The sequence below is a fragment of the Cyanistes caeruleus genome, chromosome 5 (genome assembly GCF_971803275.1).
Source record: "Cyanistes caeruleus chromosome 5, bCyaCae1.hap1.1, whole genome shotgun sequence".
In the NCBI taxonomy this organism is placed as follows: Eukaryota; Metazoa; Chordata; class Aves; order Passeriformes; family Paridae; genus Cyanistes; species Cyanistes caeruleus.
In genome coordinates, this window is record NC_141705.1 from 60801103 (window position 1) to 60819252 (window position 18150).

Genomic DNA, 18150 nt, shown 5'->3' on the forward strand with positions numbered 1-18150 from the left:
CTTTCACATGGCCAAGTGACTGCTTACTGATAAACTGATCAATTATCCTTCTGTAGTTTTCTACTGTCACTACCCACCATTCTAAGGCTGATCAAAGCTGACTCTCCTCTTCCAGCAATTTGTCACCGTTTTTTTTGTGGGTAGCATCTGGTCAAAAAAACCTTTCAAAATGCCTGAGCACCGGCTAAGCCAAAGAGGGTATCCCTTACACCTCACCCCAGTAACACTGCTAATAAATATTTTCCCATGTATGACCAGTAAACCCAAGAATAAAATTACAAATCTCAGGCCTTCCCTTCTCATCTCTCAAGTGTGAAGATGTTTGTGCTTAGGTTTTCATCTCTGTACTAACAGAGTACTTTAAAAGGGCACCATTTGGCATACTCTTTCTCAGAGACATAAACTAAGACCTGGCAGAAAGAAATTACCCAGGGGCACAAGGAAGGTCCAAAACAGTACCTGGTTTTCAGTAAATGCAAAAAAAGACATTTTCTTACACCAAAAGAATTTATGAAGTAAACAGAAGACAGAACATGAACCAGAGAGAAGTAGGAACAGCAAAAGACACAGCCTGAAGTGGACAAAGCTCTTGTGGACATTAAAGTCCTGTAGCTACTATTGAGCATTTTTCAGCTATCTGCTGGGATCAAGATTTAATTTTCTTTATGCTTTTTGCTCCCATCTATTTAATTTATTCCTCTCTTTCTACTTATTTTTCAGTGCAAAGGTTAAACAACAGTGAAATTGGTACATGACTTTGACAAACAACAAGAAAAAGGATCCCAAAGAGCAACTGAGTATTTATGCTTCTTTTTGCCTCCACATTTCCAGTGTCCAGGTATTCCAGCCATTGCAGAAGAAAACACACCTCTGTCACAGCTTCACTGACTTGTGCATTAGACCCATGCTCTGCATCCCAGTAGAAGTTCAAATAAAACAAAATTAAAAGTGTTCCTTCACACTGTGCTTCTTTTTAAATCCTGTTTGTGGTCAGCCTAGACCAGTGACAGCTATCACCAAGGAGCTGCATCCCACAAAGCATGTACTTGGGAGGACTGCTGGGAAGTAGCAGAAAGAGGTCACAACAGGTAATGGTACTTCAAGTACAGGACTTTACTTTTTCCACTTGCTGCTCTTCCAACTTGCAGGACTAACTCCAACATGGTGAAATTGAAAAATTTCAAACGTTTTCCCTAAGAAATTAACACTTGCAGATTTCCATATGGATTTCTATATAGATTTCTTATTTTGGGGTGTTTTAAGGAAAACATTTCCTGTAAATCTTTTAAAACCTTTTTGGTTGGTTGGTTGGTTTTGCGGGGTTTTTTATCTGGTTTCTTTTTTAAAGGCCATATCATGAGCACCAGGAACTGAAGAATGTATAATTACTATTTATTTCTGTAACTCTTGTCATAACACCAACTGGCAATAGACATTCTCTTATCTTCTTCCCTAAAAATAATGCCCCTTATTTTTTGAAACCTAAGACAGAACTAAACCAAGAACAAAAAAAAAAAAACAAAAAAAAATCAAAACAAAAAAAAACAAAAAACAAAACAACCCAAAGCATGTTTAGTGTCTTAATTCTATACAGCAGAATCTGCAATTCCATGTCATTCCAAATAGTCCAAACATTCTACTCTTAGTAATGCTAGATGCTAAGAAGTGTAAACAGATTGCTGGAAAACAAACAAACATGATATGAGGAAAATACTGAATATGTACTAAATACTTTCTTTAAATACTTAAGACTTGTTTTCCAGGAAGCACCATCTTTTCTCACTGAGCAAAATAAGGAAAAAACAGTCTCAGTGGAAGTTTCCACTCTCCTGGCCATCATCCTGATCATCTGCTCCAAATACACACAAGGCCAAAATTTCCTGTTTTCAAACTATTGTCACCATTTTCTAGTCTTGTGTTGTCGATTCTAACTTTAGCTTGTTAAATAAACAAAACACTGAAAATACAGCAGAACAATACTTCCACACACATTTACCGTGAGCTTTGTTTCATAACTGATGTTTCAGCATGTGAATTAATCTCCCAGCGTTAATTAAAGTGCCAAAAAAGGTACAAAATAAAATGCAGACAATGTAGTACAAACTGCTGCTTTATTTCGTGAATCTGAAACTAACTGAATATCTTCATTGTTCTCTCCATTTTGCAGGGGAATTCTTAATTTTTTCTTGCCTTTTGCAGTCTTTTTCTACATCCTTATCCCTGTTCTCAATGTGCAATTGTGCAGCCAGGTCTCATTTAATTCACATTAAACTGATCCTTATTACAACTGGTTTCACGAAATACTTTTCTGCAATATGCCAGAAATTTTCTAATGGCAAGCACAAACTTACTTCTGCATACCAGGGAATTATCACCATCTCTTCACCAAATGAGGACCTATTCACAGATAGAGCAATAAAGCAGGAGCCCTGCAGCAGCACCAGGACATGAGCCCCCATTTCACTGTCTCCAAACCAGGACCAGTGACCAGATCGTCTCTCTCTATTCCCACATCCTCTAATCCAATTGAAATGCCTATGAAAGTTCCATTGCTTCTGATCTCTTGCAAACCCACCTTTTCACTACTGTTTGCTCTCCTCCACCACCAATCCTGTGTGGCCAAAACATAACTCCTAGGGACTTGCTGGGAACACATTCCCCCATCACTGATATGAGCTTTGCCATCTCCTCTCACCACTCCATCTCATTCCTTTGTCAGCAATGAAGACACACCCACGGCATGAGGTCTGCCTTGGCACAAGGAGAAATACAGCTGTTGTAGGTCCCTTACTCACACATCTACATGGTCTTTGGTTTTCTGCCCTGTTTCCCAGAATATTTCTAAAATTTGATCATTTCCTCTCTGATCATGAGCATGCTCTGATCATTCCCCTCTCTAGTCTTTCCCATATCCATCCTATTTGAAATAATACTGCCAGGAGAATCTCCCTTCTCTCATTCTGATTACATCATCTTCTATTTTAAAGTTCTCTATTTATTTACTTACTTTGTTGTACTTTTGGGCCTCTTGTCCTCTTTTGAGGCTTTTTCTACGTAAAAAGCTCTGTGTTCTTATGACTCTCCCTCTTGCAAGTCTCCCCCTATTGCTTTTTACTCTACCACTGATACCAGATTTGGATCATTTTTCCTTCTCTCCTGCATCTCTCATCTTTCTTTTGAAGGTTTCCTTAACAAATAAGCAAGGGCAATACATCTCCTTCTTTCAGATTCTTCCTAAAGATCAGCCTCTTTGACAGTGCCGACAAACTACAATCTGGCTTTGCATCACATGGATTTATTTTAGAAATAATGTTTTTGTGTATTCACCAGACAAAGGTTTGTTTGTAGAGGTTTTCTTATAAGTTTTTCAGTCTTTTCATCAGCTCTTAATTAGAAGCCACTTCTCCCCACAACTCTTCATCTAAGAAAGCAAATCATTTGGGGTAGGCTTTGCCCTGTTTTTAGAAGTTTCTGTAAATTGCTTATCACAAAGTTTACCACCATGCTGACAGGACCCCCTTAACAACAAAAGGAAGAGAAGACACCAGCCATGTCATTTGACTTGGATTTCACTAAGCTCATGGGTGTAGGTTGCATGAAGCAACATGCAGAAAAATAAAAAATTTAGTTTTTATAAAGACATGAAAAAAATCAAAGCTGAGAAGTCAAGCCTACACTCCACTGATATCAACAGCTGCTTGCCCTCTAACAGCTGGGGATTAACTATTTCACCATATATTTTTATCCACTCATTCTATTCATTCAGGAGGACAGTCGTTTTGAAGCAGTGTTTGTAACAAGTTGGGGGAAAATTCCCATTTCTCCAGATCACAAGCCCAGTCCTTCCTGTAATATTTTGCACAAACTGAATTTCTTTTCCTTCTTGCTCTCCAAGGTAGCTATCTATCTTCATCATCTGTGAAAGACTTATACACAAGGAAAAAAAAAGACATGAGACTAGAATTTTGTAAAAACATGACATTCCTAAACAGGGGTTTGGATCCTCTAAAGGACACTGCTGTTGCAATGACCATACACCACGTGTTTGTGTCACTGCTTTATGTTTGGATCACTCAAGCATGCTCATTTTGCAAACAATACAGGAGTTTTCTAAATATGACAGGAGGCCAAGCGCTCTGTACATCATCTCTTCAAAAAATAATCATAGGCTTAAACCCTGTGCTTTGCACACACTACAAGAAGAAAGGGGATTTGAACTACAGTAGCATCAGTTTCGCCAGCTTCAATAGAGAATGATGAATTAGTAAGGAATTATATTATTTTGTCTGAAAAATACATTCTCACTTTACATGGCTGAAAATATTTACCAATTAGGCTCTAGCAGTTTTTTCTCAGCAGAACTGACCTGAAGAACTCCTGAGAATAATTAATTTCAAAATAAACAAGCACAAAGCCCAAATTCTTTGCAAGACATTATGATATAAAAATTCCTTTTGCTATGCTCCTTAACCCTGAGTTTCTATTGTAGCAAAGATATTGTTTTTCCAACAATGCAAACAGTACTTTTAGATTCAATTAACTCACTGGCAGTAACAAAATGGTTAAGAAATTCAGAAATCAGCAACATTGCAATACCAATAGTAAATTCAACTACACACCAGGATACTTGAAAATTAAGATGCTTCAATATAGTTACTTGGATTAGCTTACAAAACATTCCTCTACCTCTCATCAGCTCACATAAAAAAGTTTTCTACTCCTTCCTGGACTGTAACAATACTCTCGCAGTATTAGGATGAACAGCTTTGCGGAACGTAACCACCACAGGCAATTCACAGCCTTGTGAACAGACAAGGAATTACAGACAGCTCTTCAGTAACAGCACAAATACTAAGACAAACTGTATTTTTAGATGGCTGTATTAACACACCTAACACATACCCACGATGTACTGAAGCAATACATCACAGATATCACAGAGCTTTTGTGTGCACTTCGTGGCACAAAACCTTTCTTTTGTTTTTCTTTTCTAGAGTTAGTGATAGGAGTGAACAAACAGGTAGAGAGAGATTTAAACTCTTGCTTCAGAAACAGAATTCACCAAGTTCACTTGTAAATCAAAATGAAAGTTCTTTTTGAACAAAAAAAAGAACTTACAAGGATAACATTCTTTAAGGACGCCCCTGTTTACTTATTCCAATTCATTCTCCCCATACCTAAATTGCAAAACAGAAAAATAAATGACATCAAGAACACAGTTTTTGACTAGTTTACCTCTTCAAGTCTTCAGAAAATTTAAGCAATGTTGTGGCCATTTCTGTAGTTTTGTCTACCCCAAAATAAGCAAAGCTTTCTTTTTCCTGCTGACTTCCCACCTCACTCTACACCACCCTATCCTCATAACCTTTGACCAACAGGAAGCAGACACAATGGACTGAAAATAACCGCAATTGTAAGATTTCAAATGATTTAATACATGAGGGGTGGGCTTAAGATTTGAAAAACTTCCCTTGCTTTGGTTTTTCAAAAGCTGCTTAAAACACACTATCTACAAAGACTTAAAATGTTAGTTCAAAATCCTAGGTTGAATGGGGCTAAAAACTGTGGAACTTTTACCTTTTTAGTAGGCACTATTAAGAGCACAGAGATACAAATGCTTGCATACGTTGAGATTTTCTGTTTAAGTCATTGTCATTAGGCTGTTATATATAATGTTAGTTTTTCAGCAGTGTAAGCAAGAGCAGAAGTTTCTTAGAACATTTTATCTTTCCTTAAAAAACTTCTATTTTTCTGAGCTTTTAGATCAGAAATAGGTAAATGTCCCATAAAGCTAGAAGACATTCTTATAAGAAATGCAAGCATCCATTTAAACACTGCAGTTAATCCATGGTGCTGGAAAGTCACAGATCAGTTTGCCAATACAAAAAGGACTTTTGCTAACTTGAAGTAGCCAAGATGCACTTTGCGGTGTAGAAGGAAAGATCTTTACTCCTCACATAAAAGCCAAAGCAATGATCCCATAGATATCTTCAGCAACAGTAAAAAATTCATGTATTTTAAATTGTACCAGTAGCTTGGCACAAACATTGGAAGGTTACAGATTCCAAAGTCCAAATAGGCAATTACAGCATTTATTTTCATTAGTTTTAATGGTTTTTGCCTTACACCCCAAGTACCTGATGACTATTATTTTGCAAAGCCACAATCACATACCAGGTTCCTCCTCTGTGGTTACACCACAACACACAGACATCACAGTCAGATGAAGAGAAGCACCAACTCAGAGAGGGACTCACTTCTTGCACCAGAGCTACGCTGCGTTTTCTGTATAAAGGAAGGGGCAGGGGCTGGGATAAAGAGTTAGTGTAATTTTTACACAGATTCCTGCTCCTGAGCACAGATTCTCTCACAATCAGAGAGGATGGTAACATCCTCTGCCTTGCAAACACCAAGCAAAATTTCAAGCTATGAGTATTACATGGAATAGCTACAAGCATGCTGAAATGCAAGGTCATAATAATTTTCCAACATTATTAATGTTCCAACATAATTCTGAGTACGTTTGCTACCCCTTTATCAACTTTCACTGCACACACTTATCAAGCATTCACTGCACCGTTATTACACATTAAGCACTGCTCCATTTCAGAGGCATTTTAATAATACAACAGAAACATTCATTTCTTGGCAGGGGAAGCTCAGGCACTGCATTTCTGCAGGGTAAGACTGGATCTACCTTGTCAATGCAGTATTTCATTAAGGTCTACTAGAGCTCAAAATAACTAGAGAAGCCCCTCACAGCCCTTGGTATCCAAGAACAACTTCCAAATACAAAACATTCAAACAGCACACAAGCAAGCTTCTGGGCACAGCAGCACAAGCCACCACTGACATGTTAGAGGAGTACAAAATTTGTACTATTTGAAGCACAAATAGTTCAACAAGGAAAGTAAATACAAGGTCCTCAGCCAGCCCGCAGTTTAAGAGTCCCTTGATACCACTCTGTCTGCTAATAGGATCCTCCTCTTCCCCCATTTTAAGACACAACCTGATGCCATCACACCAAGGAATAACAGGGAAAGGATATCCTGCCTAGATTTTCCATTATACAGATCAAATCATCAATCCAGAGAGGTCTTTGCTTGCACATGGGATAAAAAGAAGATGCTTCCAACTGATAAACCCTGAGAGGAAGCAAGGTTTTTAAGTATTAGCATTCACACAATGGCCTAAAATTAATGGCCAAATCCCAGGGTCCATGAAACCTTCATTAAAAATAAAATGAAAATTAAAAAATTGGGGGTTAGCATGTTTGAGAGGGGAAAAGCAAAAGAACTAGAAGGTGACATATAATTATACTTCTTCCCAGACTCACCTTGAATTCAGTTTGGATGCTAAGTTTAAGTAAATGAAAAGATAGGAAACCTTATGTCATTTTCTCTAAAAATGAAGCATTTCTTTCAACAATTGCTTGAGGAATCTTTCTCCAACAGCTCTTGTCATTTTGACTAATACTCTTTTGCTGTAAACATGGTATCACAAAAAGTAAGTAAACAGAGAAAAATAAAAATATCTTTATGTAGCTGTATTATGAAAGGAGGAACTTGTTTCTTAGCCCTCATTTCCAAGGCCAGATACCACAGCTGTGCTGCAGCTCCAGCTGAACAGCTCCCTGCATCTCACCACCTACCAGACAAAGGGCATTTAGTTTACCAAGTGTTTCACATTTAGCTCAGTTAAAGCATCCCACATCTAAGACTTCATCTAAGCATGAGAAAAGTCATGCTTTGTGCATCTGGACAGATGATGAATACAAAAATCTTCAATATAATCTAAGGATAAATAATTTAAGTGGCAACATTTCAATGTTAAATTCACTAAAAATGTATTCTCCTGCCAGGCATTTCTCTGGATAAAGAACAAGATGAGGCAAAAGGCCCTGTAAGATCATCCTTATAATCTAGGAAATGCCCACAAGCTCAAGACCTTTTAAATATCACCATCCATCTCCATCTTTTACTGCTAAGATTTCTTCTTTTAAGCATTTATCCTTATGGAGGTTGTTTTCTTGTTCTTTTTAATAACAGCATCCATCTGATGAGTAACTAAGATATTCATGAAAAACAAAAATTACTGATCTCACCACAAACTATTCCCTTCCCCCTCTGTGCACTCAATAAAAAGTGAACAATTAGCCTGCTGTTTGCTCAGTACAGTGAGATTGTTCATTTATTCATTTGTATCAGAGCACATCACAGAATAGAGAAAAACATTAAAAATACTTCAAAGAAAAAAAAATCTACTATTAAAGTACCAACATTGCTTTGAGGATTTAAACCCCATCAGATTTCTTTTTTGATTTTGAGCAGATTCAAGTGTTACCCCCTACCTTATCCGGTCTGCAAAGTACTTCACATTTTTACATTTTGCTCCTTGAAAAGCAAGCACTGCATTATCCAACTGTTTTTCCCACCTTTTTTTATTGGTGAGAGTTTCATAACTGGTTTCATTCACTATAAAAATGTTTAATTTTCAACTTACAGGCAGGAAATAAATGCTAAAACTGGACTACTTGTAACTTTGTTGTCTTTCTTATACACCTAAATGGCAACTACTTTGTTTACTGACTGGAAGCTCTTACCACTGCCTGTACTTCAGGAACAATGTGACTGTGGAAAGGGAAAAACATGTTTTTCTACATTTTGTTTGTCATCTAACAGAATTCTAAGGTACACATGCAGAAGTTTCAAGACATTTTTAACAGTGGATAACCTCAAATGGACAAAACAACTTAATTCAGCAGGTACTTTATGTCAAAAACTCCTAACTTAACTCTTTTTATTCTGGAGCCACTTATGAGTAATAATAACCCATAATAATGTAATGAGTAATAATGACTTGCTATGGAACTGGTTGTTTTTCAATATCTGTATAATGATATTGAAAAAGTGTATTCTATTTCTAAAAATGACCATTTTTTAGTCCTTAAAATGGAAAGAGCTTCAAGACAAGAACAAGAGGCATGAGATCAGAAACAATATTTAATTTTGTACAGTACCTTGTACAAAATTTTCAACCTCTTAAACCTATATATAACATTATTATTATGAATTCAGTTAGACACACAACTAATTTGATTATTTAAATTTGAACATGCTGTTTTGCCTCTGCTGCAAGCCTCTTCCTCCCAGAAAGCCACAGCACTGAAGCTGCTTATTCACAGCTTGAATCATGAGAAACTAAGAACAGTAATAACAACGTCAAACCAGAATTCTGGAAATCAGTGATGCAGAGTGACTGTAACTTCACTGTCACTGACTGCGCAGGCAAGATACTACTAATGTCACTTTATTTGTACTGCTGCTGTCAGCTCCAGCCTCCAGCCAGGCAGGTGCCATTTCACTGGAGCTACTACATGGTTTGAAAGCACTCATTATGCTCGACAGGCAGAGAGGCCAAAGGCTGAGTGATGTGGAAACAAAGGCATTCTCACTTTTGGTAACGAGATGATGTGCCAGAATGGCCAAAACGTCCATCCTTACCCTCCCATTTAAAAATTTTTCACAGAAAATAAGACATATTCCAGCAGATTGGACAAGTCAACTCAGATTTTACTAAAGCAAAAGTACACCACCACCTAGTGAAAATCAGAAGATGTTGAGGATGGGATGATGGGATGATATAACCAGAGTGTTTAGGTTCAGAAACATAAACTTTAAAACATGAGTCCCCATGGCATGTGGATAGTATAAATGCTGCTAGAGCTGCTCAGATCAGCTACTGATGGACACAATCCCAATTGTTTCAATCCAGAGGAAAATTATTTTGGTGACGAAAGTTACTAAATCGAAGTAACAATAAAACACACTTATTTTAATGTCTTGGCAATTTAACCAAAACATGCTAATAAATCAATCTGTTAGTCACTTCATGACTAATAAATAAGCATAACCAGTATTTATTGTATGCTCTCTACCTCTTACAACACTGCTCAAACACAATAATAAAAGCATAGTTTAATGGTTTGCTATACTATAAATTCCTCCTGCTGGTGGCAGGGATAGATGATTTTCTGCAACATCTTGTGCCTGAACTAGACTTACAAATTAATCACCTTCTGCCTGGCAGCATCAGTTTCAGCTTGGGGGAGAAGGTACAGCTGAACTTCTCTCAGCACTTAAAAAAGGTATCACATCACAACAACAGAACTGACAAAATTCCCACAAAATGTAAGAAAAGTTTCAGTGACTTTATCACACTCAACAGAAATGAGCTGGCAGGGTAGAGAGGCATATACAAATGACTGCTTTCTCTTTGATTCACAATATTTAGATTGTTATTTCCAGCCCAGGTAAAACAAATTGGTGTTATGATACTATTGTTAGGCTGCGTGTATAAACACACTTATCCACTTCTGGAGGCAGGCCAGCCAGCTCAGCAGACGCATTACAAAAGAAACAAGCAAAGAAGTAGAGCATGAGCTGCTGCTCGGGTTCACCCACCAGGCTGTTACGGGAGGTGGGAAGGAAGAAAACAGCACAAAACAGTGGAGCAAAATATGTTGTGAACATGCTATTTTAAGAAACGTGGAAAGTTTCTTGGAAAAAGAAAAAAAAAGATGGCTCAAGAGTTGCTTCACGCTTAGCAAAACAACTCCTAAATATTTCATACAGACAGACAGTCAAGTAGTTTAAATCACCTGGCTTAACCCAAGGCAAAAGAAACAAACAGTGAATATAGATTTCCTACATTGAAAGGAGACTGGTGGGCAAAGCACAAATTAACATAATCAAAATTTTAGCCCACAGAAAAAAACCTGTTCGTTTTCTCTGAGAATAAAGAATAAACAACATGTTCTGAGTAATCTAGACCTTCCACTGCATTTTCTGAGGAGGATGGTTCAGTCTTACACCCCCTCTCTTCTGCAACAGGTCAGGCACTTGACTCTACCCAACATTTATCTAAAAAATGGCATTAAAAATATTTTTTTTCTTCACTTCAGTCAGGAGAGGTGTTTGGAGTCAGGTTATTTATAGATGTTTTCCAGGGGACTCAGTTTACAGATACAGAGTTGAAACAAGTATATCTGAACCAAGAGAGATTATGGATTTTTCAGCCATTTTACAACCAGCTTATATAAGCAGAAAGAGAGTTCTAAGTTTTAAATAAGAAAGGCAGACTAACAAATACAGTCATGGATTAATCTCCCTAGCTTACATTCTGTCTTGGTCATCCTGAAATCACTGATCTGTTCCAATAGCCAACAGGGCTGAGATATCATCCCTGGAGCTCATTTTCTAAACACATCCAACATGCAGAAAGAAGAAAGCTGCATGAAAAAGTAAAGCCTGTAACTCATTCGTTTTGGAAAGGGTCTTGTGAGGTCTCTCATTTCTGATTTTCTCTCCTTCATTCACAGGAGATGCTCTGGAAAGAGTATATCTGGGTTGCACTCATACCAACAAAGGAGGTTTTTTATCCTCATAATCAAAACACTTGCCTTGTTTAATGAAAACACTCCATAATTTTATATGTTCAGGGGAACAGGTCCTTCACTGGCAAAATGCAGCTGTGTAACAAGGCCTGGGTTTGCCCTTAAAGTAAAAAGTAACTGCAAAGTAGTGTCATTAATAGAGCAACATTTCAGGAAGCATCAGGACTTGACCAAGGTCTCCAAAAAGGAGATCTTGAGAAAATTCATACTTGTGAGTAAGCTAAAGTTGAAATGGAAAGTATTTACATAAGTATACACACCAGATATTGTAAGAGTCAATTCACTTCAGTCTACATCATAGAAAGATAACTACAGTAAAATAACACTTTGTGAACAGTTCAAAAATTTTTTTCATAATACAAAAAACTAGAACAATTGTCAATTGATTTATTAAGTATTTGGTATTTGAGGAAACTTGACTTGATTTTGCATACAAATTATATATAAATTATTGGCCTGCCTCTAATTTGCCTCTACCACTGATGGCCAGTATAACCCTGGATTTTAAAATCAATCACAAGATGATGTCTCCTATCAACAAGCTATGCCGTTTTTAGAAAGCTGGTAAAATTAAATCTGAAAACTTGATGTGCATTTGCTCTGCAGATCACAATCCACACAATATTGATATCTGTAACCTGTTACTAAGTTCTACAAGTTTGTGACTTTATTTTTAGCAAATACACATGAAAGAACATTCTCTTCACAGCGTGTACGTTGCCCCACTTCTTCACATACCAGAATAATTTGTTGTGGTGGATTTTTGGTTTTGTGGTGACCTTTTTTTTTCTGACACCAGATCCAAAACAGCACCTAGACAAATGTCACTTCCTTGCAGAACTGATAAATAAATAAACCACATTTGACAACAGAATTCAGAAGATAACACATTGCTGGGGTTCTCTTGAGAAAAAAGAAATATGTGTGCTTTTATCTCACTGGATGTGCTTACTAGTGTCACACAGTACTTGCTGTAAGCAAAACAAATGGACAAACTGCTCAGGATACACAATGGAAATTACACATCTTTCTTCTGTTTGTACCCAAGCTCCCAAAAGATTAACTGGACTATTTTTTAATACAGAAAAATCTGATTATACAGCAACAGTGCTCACTACCAATCTCACAATAGCAGTCCTGACATTCCAAAATTCTGGTCTAGTAACCTTTGCATTCCAAATATTGTAACATTGAGATCCAGAATGAGAAAGTTTGTAGCTTGCTAGCAAAAGCAAAGCTCAAGTATAGGACTAATCAAGCATATTACTTTTAATTTGAAATTCAGTGTTTTCAATTGGCTTCTTAAAACAAGTAGCATGTGAAGAAGTCAGGTGGGGTTTCTGTATACCACCAGCTCTGGTGTGAGCATGTGCTACCTGCCACACTGCTTGTAAACAGGACATGCAAGAGGATAAGGAGTGACACACTACACCTCACAACAAAGGCAAAGCCAACCTTCAGGAAAAACACAGACACTTTTCAAAAACAGAACGGTGATACATACACTGCAATATTCCATAGGAAGTTACACATATCCTCCCAACATTAATAGTACAGAACTTCACAAAGTACAGTGGAGAATGATAAAACTAGCACAAGGCTGACAATGATTTTAAGAGGAAACGACATAATCCTACAGAACCTTACTTTTAAACACAGAAAGATGGGACATTCTTCATCAGCCTCCAGCTGCTGCAACTATTATCCAGGACAAAAACCCAGCAAGATCTCCATTTCAGCATCACTCGAAAGAGCACTACACTTACTTAGCATCAGCTCCCAACAGCAATGCAACTGAAAGCTCTGCAATCTGGTAGACTCAATAAAGGTTTTAATCATCTAATGACATTACCTCATCTGTGTGTGGTTTCACAATTCAATCTCAATGGTAGCCCATTATGCCAGTCCCCTGACATGCAGTATCAATCATGCTAATCAGCTTACTCTGCTATCACTCTTACAGAGACTCACTGCCACTCACAGAAACCAAAACCAGGCAGTTTCTACCCCACAGGTTAAAAGGAATTGTGAAAAGAAAACACTGCTAGCTCTAAGCCTAAAACTAATGTCATTTCTATCCAGCAGGTTGTGAGCCATGTTCCATTATTAAATTTTACATATATATGCTATGCATTTTATACAACAGCTCTCATGGAGAACATGAAGTTTACATATAACAATTTACATGTTTACAGTTAATAAATATCACATTGGAAAAATTTTAAAGCTCCACAGAACATCAGTAGCTGCCTTTTCCGAAGCAGAAGCTTCTTCACCAGGTACCATCAAGTGGAGCTCACAAAGCACAGTCCCCTGCCCTTTTTACTGTTATCAATATAAAAATGCTAGAGTAATTAATGCCTTTCATTCAACAAAGCCAGGAGCATCCAACCTCAAAGTAACATAAGGCATGTACAAATAAAATTTGTTCTACTGGACAGATTAAGGTAACAAGAAAATCTAAATATTAAACACACACACAACTAACACATTGTAGTGGTTTAGATTCACCAATTTGAGTTTTCCAGCCAATGCACCACATAATGTGGCGGAGTTTAGCGCCGGTTAAAAATCACCAGGGCACCTACTCATTCCTTGCTGTGAGATATGGATTAGGAGATGGGAAAAACAGGCTTAAAATTTAAAAGGAACAAAGAAACTTTATTAACAGGACAAGAATAAGAAACCAGAATAAACCCTCTGGAAACCTTTCCTCCCCCTACCCAACTTTTTCCTCTCACAACTGACCATACAGAGACAAAACTTGGGATGATAAAGCAGTACCAAGTGTACAACAGTCTTTTAGTCCTTGTAGGGAGAGGAGTTTTCTCTTCTCATGCCATGGAGACTTCTCCACAAGAAACAGTTTTCTCATGGCTTTTCATTTTTATGAATAGCAGTTGCCCAGGCAAAAATTCTGCCATCGTGACAGTTCCTCCCATTTTCACAGCCCTCCCAGAGGTGTGTCCATGGGCCATGAACTCATGGGGTATTATTTTAAGGATGAGTTATTCAAAGGCAAAAGTTCTCTTTATCTGTCTCTGTGATCATATCTGGGAACAGAGGTTTTCTTCCTTTTCTCTCTGGAGGCAATGGGTCTTCATCAACTCTCATCTCTCTCTCTGTTCAAGCTTCTCATGGAATCTTATGGGATCACAGTTACTCCAGCATCTGCTTGGCTTCATCAATGGATGCCTCTGCTCACATCTACAGCTTGAATATGTCATCCCCCTAATAGTCTTTCATGAATTAAAGGAGGTATTTTTGTATATCATTGTCCATCTCCATGGCCCTACTAAAAGAATATTTTAGCCCCATTCGGCATCTCCTCATCTCTCTTCCATCTTGACTCCTTCTTTTACTGACCTTGATGTTTTCATGTTGTCCTTCTATGTGTTGATCGCTCTTTTCTCTCTCCGGGGGTAAAACCAGTTCTGCAGGTCTCATCTGTATAGTGAAAGGGTTAAATGTCTTGTCCAGACCTGCGGATGGTTATGTGATCTCTGCCAGGGCAGCGGCCAGAGCTGTTTATGCTGGACGATTTTCGGTGGCTGCACTGGGATCTCAGCAGCCAGGCCAGCCCTCAGAGGCAGCACACCGCGGGCCGATGGCTTCTCCTCCCCTGCCCGGCACTTTCTGGTGAAACTCAGCGGCAGCAGAATTTCAGCCGAGCCGGGGCCGGCCTGGCCCGGCAGTGCCGCTGGAAAGGGCTCGGCTCCCCTGGGAAGGGGCTTCTGCCACCCCTCAGCCTCCATTTCCCGCCCGGGAGCCGCTGGGGTCCGGCCCAGCCCCGCGCAGGCTGCACAGGCCGTGGGGAAGCAGGGCCGCTCTCATCAAATTTCCGCTACTTTTCAAGGCTAGAAACAAAGAGAAAGAAGGTCCCAGGTTTGGGGTTTTTTAAAAGGTGGTAATCACAGAGGCAGATCTAATTTTTAATGGTGCAAAATGTTGCCAGTTCTCAGAACTAGCCAGCTATTGGCCTGTCTCAAGCACAGAGGAAGCTCCCAGCAGCTTCTCTCAAAGAAATCATTTCCGTGGGTGGTTCTTACTTCTTTCCCTAAATGTCAAACTACCACACACAACTAATATGAAGCAGCTTTACACATTTACAGCCCTGATTATCAGGCCATTTTGCTGGGCCAAGCATCCAAAACTCTTCTGAATACATCTGACTCTACTGCCAGAATACTCACGTAAAATGGAAATGCAAAATGGGAAAACCAGCATGCCAATGTCAGGGCAATAAGGCTTTGGACCTTGTTATGCCAAATCAATGGCCTAGTAAGTCACTGACTCAGCTGGCCCAACAGAAGTCAGGATCTGACTTGGGACTCTTGCTTCGCTGAGCAATCTCTTTTTTAGACATTAAGATACCAAAAAGTAACTTTGTGGAATTTGACATCCGAGACAAAACAGATATCTTTGAAAAATTCTACATTTTTTGCCCTACTTTTTCACATGCATACTCAATGCAAGCAGTTCTATTTTTAGGATATCATCTTTGCACATCCCAAACTGAAGGCAGACAGCTCTAGTTCAAATAATTAAGTAAAGACTTATAAATAATTTACTCTTGCTACCCAAATACATACTAGCCCTTCAGAATAGAATATAAAACTGTAATATAGTTTAAAAAATGCACAAAATCAAAACTCTAGATACAACTCAACAATGCTTCTTTCACTATTTCAACAAAATAACTGAGCTGATAAAAATTAGACAAGACAGAGAGGAGGGAAAATGCATGTGACTACAAAGAGAAGGAAAAAATATAACTATCTAATAATGTTTTGCTTCATCTAAAGTATCAAATATTGGCGTTGAAAGTGGCATTATTATTCTGCCACTAGCGTAACACTGAAATCTACCTAGAATGGGAAACTGTTAGGTAGTCTCTGTAAGCACGGAACACTCACAGTTCAAAAGTTTCTGTCTTTACACTGCTGTGCTGTTAATAGACTTAAATATTTAATTCTGTCCCATTCAGGAACTTTCTATTGTTTTCAAATTTGAACAATATTCCCAAAATCTCTTCTTTCTGAGACCAAGATTTTCCCTCCCACCTCCCCCCAACTCCCCCGCCAAAAAAAGCTCTTCTTGAAAAACAGTGAAATACCTTCCAGGTTCTCTCAGCCTTGCTACTGAAACAATTTAACAGGGATAGAGGACAAAGAACGACATCTTGCTTAAACAAACCAGTAATTCTCGTTTTTACTCCTTTTCTCACGCACAGCTTACAACAGATATCCAGGATCAAAAGTCATTAGCCAGTTAAACCATGATTTAGCTAAGACAACACTATAATGGGAGATGTTAGGCAACCTAAAACTTTGAAATTCATTGGATGATATATCTTTAATAAGATTCCTGATATTATTATGTTAGTTTTCATAAGGATCCAAAATGTTAATTAAATAAAAAGTAAAAAAAATGTGACTTGCATTCTCAAGAAAAAACCAAAAAACCAACAAGACATCAACTTCATATGAAGTTTGCTTTACAATGCATCCCAAGTTTGCTTAATGCCTCTGTGTGATGCTCTATAAAATTGTCATTTAGATTAAAAGTAACTCTAAGCTCCAGTAGGAGAGTCACATAAAGCCCAGGGGAGCTGCATTAGGATAAGAGAATTCATTTTTAATAGCAGAGCACAGAATTTATTGGCTTTCTGTCACTTATTTATCAGTGACACCATTTTTCTCTCACAATCATTTTTGTAATTCACAAGAGAAAGGCACAACATGGCCAGAAATAAGCACACTGTGCTGCTGTCTAGACTCAGTCTGAGCATCACAGAGATACCCAGGTACTTGCTCATTATGGTGAAAGATCAGTGAATCACCAAGAGTGCTCAGAGGATAAAAAAGGGGGGAAAGAAGTTGCCTTGAAAAAAAATTAAAAATAAAAGAATCAAACATATCAAGTCACTGCTCATTTTTCTGGAGGATCTGGAATGGGGAGGAAGGATAGGAGAGAGCAGAAGTAAAAATTCATGCATGCATGTGACCTACTCATTCAGAATAGACTAAGACTAAATTAAGAAATTGCCTTCCTTTTGATAGAAACCAAATGATAGATTCATGCAATTCCTGGATTTGCTTATTCTTGTTGATCTCCAAGGTCCTAAAATACTTCTCCTAGTGCAAGATAGGCATCTTAAAATTGCACAAACATGCAAGCAAACAGTGAATGGAAAAGAGTGAAAGACAGGAAGAAACTGATTTTCAGTGCAGGACAATTAGGAAATAGGGATTTGTTTTGGAATAGGAACTGCAATTATAAAAGTAATTAAAAAAAAAAAATCCAATTACTGCCACGTATCAGGAAATTATTATCTCAGACTTGGTATGCAATACCATAATAATGCTTGATGCCTGACAAGTAATTTTGGGTCATAAAAACATGCTATTTCTGGCACTTTTCTCGTTGGTCAGAACCTACAGATTGCTCCACACTTCTAACCAGGGCATTGCGATAGGTACAAATGTTGAAAGAAGGCTTTAAGAAATATCTTCCCACCTGAGAGTAATTTCTTTCTGACTTCATTATGATGAAGCAGAGTGTGAAGCTGCACTGGAACTTACACCCACAGAAAACTTTAAAGATGAGAAAATGCTTCTGGAGGTGGACATTTGACCACATTATGTATAGGATTTGGGTTGTTTGGGTGCTTTTGTAATTTTGCATATTTAAAA

At 38.0% G+C, this 18150-nt stretch overlaps 1 protein-coding gene across 14 annotated transcripts in view; it reads right to left on the reverse strand.

The window, feature by feature from the left end:
- The window catches only part of GAB1 (GRB2 associated binding protein 1), a 105984-nt gene that overhangs the window by 53717 nt on the left and 34117 nt on the right, over positions 1 to 18150 (reverse strand). For 2 of the 14 annotated variants that reach the window (XM_086889753.1, XM_086889751.1), the window contains exon 1: positions 13103 to 13285. The exons of 10 other annotated variants lie outside the window; for them this stretch is intronic. The gene's annotated coding sequence lies outside the window, so the exon portion shown is untranslated. Of the gene's footprint in view, positions 1 to 5235; positions 5355 to 13102; positions 13286 to 18150 lie in introns of those variants that run through there. 2 more of the 14 variants (XM_086889752.1, XM_086889750.1) reach the window with 1 other exon arrangement.